Source organism: Saccopteryx leptura, chromosome 7, assembly GCF_036850995.1.
Source record: "Saccopteryx leptura isolate mSacLep1 chromosome 7, mSacLep1_pri_phased_curated, whole genome shotgun sequence".
In the NCBI taxonomy this organism is placed as follows: Eukaryota; Metazoa; Chordata; class Mammalia; order Chiroptera; family Emballonuridae; genus Saccopteryx; species Saccopteryx leptura.
The window spans coordinates 44214861-44217960 of NC_089509.1; the positions used below are offsets into that span (position 1 = coordinate 44214861).

Sequence of the window (3100 nt, forward strand, 5' to 3'; positions counted from 1 at the left end):
GTGAAGACAGAACGATTATACCCTGGCACAGTTTAAAAACAGGAAGAACGAGGGTTTTAAATCACTGTTTTATTGAAGGGAAAGCGTAGTCTGCACCAGAGGACTCAAAAAACCCAGGAAGTGAAGCGTAGCCAACTGCTGCCTGGAGCTATGGGGGGTGGGGGGGAGGCGGGTCTGTACCTGGATCCAGACCAAGTCTGTTTCAAGTTTATTTGATTGACAATTTCACTTTGAAAAGAGTGTTTCACGGGACCTTTGGGAGCTGTCAAATTCTGCCCCAGGGCAGAAGATTAACTGCTCTGTGGACCAGCGGGGAGAAGCCTAGTAAATCAGAGGCCCCTTGTTTGTGGGTCTGTGGGCTTACAGGTGGCAATGTAACCGGCTGTGCCTCTCTGCAGGCGCTGCAGGGACTTCACAGTTTATGGGTCAGAACTGGTCATGTGGGTGGGGAGGAGCATCTTAATTCATTCTCCAAACTGCTGATTGAAAAATGGTCTTGAAGTGAGCCTACAAAAGAAAAGTTTCTTTTAATTATCTATCTTCTGGAAGGAGTCCCAGGAAGCTGGTAAGAGTGGTGGCCGTGGGGAGGGGAGCAGTCCCTCTGTGTCTGATTCAGGGGTGGTCAAGTGCAGTGCTGAAGAGCATGACCCTGGAAGCGGTGGTCTGTCCTGTGGTGGTTGTGTGGGTTTTCAACGGTCTCAGCTTTAAACGGGGGATTATAATGAGGATTAAATGAGTTAATTACAGGGAAATAAAACAGTGAACATAGCAAGCGCTATTGGCTTTTGTTGTAACATGTATTTGCATGTATGACTTATTGAAAATAATTTAATTTTATGTTTTTATTAAGTCAGAAATGTTTCTATAAAGCAAATAATTACCTCATAATCTTTCTGTTTTCTGGGATTTTATTTTTATAAATAAAAAATTTTTAGAGGCAGACATGTGCAAAGGAGCAAACTTCCCTCTACCTTCAAAGTTTTTCTGGCTGGTCTAACTAATCAAATAGGCATGAAATAGATAAGCAAGAAAAAGTAACCAAATTCAATAGACACATATGTATGGGAATCCTACATACACGAGAGAATCAGAGACAGCCCCCACCCCCATGCAGGACAGGTTCAGAATGCACAGGGGGATTGAGGTGCTGTATATAAAACAGCCTGAGCCTGACCAGGCTGTGGCGCAGTGGATAAAGCATCAGACTGGGACGCCGAGGACCCAGGTTCGAGACCCCAAAGTCGCCAGCTTGAGCGTGGGCTCATCTGGTTTGAGCAAAGCTCACCAGCTTGGACCCAGGGTCGCTGGCTCGATCAAGGGGTTACTCGGTCTGCTGAAGGCCCGCAGTCAAGGCACATATGAGAAAGCAATCAATGAACAACTAAGGTGGCGCAACAAAAAATTAATGATTGATGCTTTTCATCTCTTTCCGTTCCTGTCTGTCTGTCCCTATCTATCTCTCTCTCTGAATCTCTGTCTCTGTAAAATAATTAATTAATTAATTAATTAAAACAAACAAACAAAAAAACCAGCCTGAGCTAGTGATGAGGTAAGGTGCCTTGGGAGTTCCACAGGGTCATTGCAGGATGGTAAGAAGAACAGAAATTTAGTAAATAGAAGTTTGTGCTGCCCTATAAGTCAAGAGGTAATCTCTTATTATAGGCAAGATTGCTGATTCAGATTCTTCTATGTAGTTAAAGGGAGGGGCAGAAGTTTCACTTGAACTTGAAGTTACAGTTGCTGTTAGCTCATAGTAATCTGTGTATCACTGAGGCATGTATTGGGTGGCTTGTTGTGAACCCCCATAGGCACAACTAGAATGCCCCTTTTCCCCTTCCGTCATCTCCCCCCTTTGCATTGTCCCCCAGTGAGTCTGCCCACCAGGTGCAGGGCTCCCTTGAGCTTTGTAGTGGCCCGGATGGGTGAGAGATTCTTTTCTTCAGTGCTCCTTATATCCCAATTCTCCAGTTATCACCTGACGGCTCACCAGAGAGCTTACCAGTAGCAGAGGAAATGAGATAATATCTATTACCACTCAGTCCCCTATGTTATAGCCACCCTCAAAAGAGAAGAGGGTGCTCTCTTTCTCCTTTTTTGTTTGCAGTTAATAAGGGCAAGGGAATATCTTCTCAAATTTATGTGTATGGGCATAGATGTTAAACTAGAACCGCTACTCTGCTTTTTCTTTAAAATTTTTTCAAATATTCAGAAAGATAGAGAGAATAATCGTTTTAAACAAATTTACAGAGCATGTTTTTTTTCCTTTTTTTAAAAAATCTTTATTGAGGTGTCATTCATGCATTATACAATTTACCTATTTAAAGTGTCAATTTCATTTTTTTATAGTGTAACATTTTTATATTTAGAATTAGCCAGCTGGACTCAGTTTAGAATATCCCAGTTTTGTTGGCAACATCCAAAGCACCCAAGTCAGGAGTCAGTTGAACATATGCCTTCTTTTCTCCATCAAGCATGATTAGGGTGTTGACCTTGGCCGTGTCAATGTCATAGAGCTTCTTCACAGCCTGTTTGGTTCATGATGGCCTTGACATCCACAACGAACACAAGTGTATTGTTGTCTTCTATCTTTCTCATGGCTGACTCTGTAGTCGGGGAACTTGATGATGGCACAGTGGTCAAGCTTGTTTCTCCTGGGGGCACTCTTTGGAGCCACTGTGCCTTTAGCTGTTGAAAGGTGGGTGACATCCAGATTGTGTGTGTGTGTGTGTGTGTGTGTGTGTGTGTGTGTGTGTGTCTGGCTGTGGATGCCTTTCAGTACTGCTTTCTTTACCTTCAAAGCCTTTGCTTTGGCTTCAACTCTGGGAGGGGCAGGGGCTTCCTTCTTCACTTTTGCTGCCATCTTTGTGGAAAGGTCAGGATTTTTTTGGTATATTCACAGGTAAGTGCAACCATCACCACAATCAAGTCTTTTAAATTTATTTATTGATTTAAGAGGGAGAGGAAGGGAGAAAGAGAGAGACAGAAACATCTATATTCCCTGACTGGGGATTGAACCCACAAACTTTGTGTATCAGGACAATGTTCTAACCAACCAAGCTATGTGGTCAAGGCCACAGTTAATTTTAAAACATTTTTGTCA

General features: G+C 43.0%; 1 pseudogene; it reads right to left on the minus strand.

Moving 5' to 3' along the window:
- Positions 1 to 2387: 2387 nt before the first annotated feature.
- LOC136378987 (large ribosomal subunit protein uL23-like) lies at positions 2388 to 2860 on the minus strand (annotated as a pseudogene).
- Between the last annotated feature and the right edge of the window lie 240 nt (positions 2861 to 3100).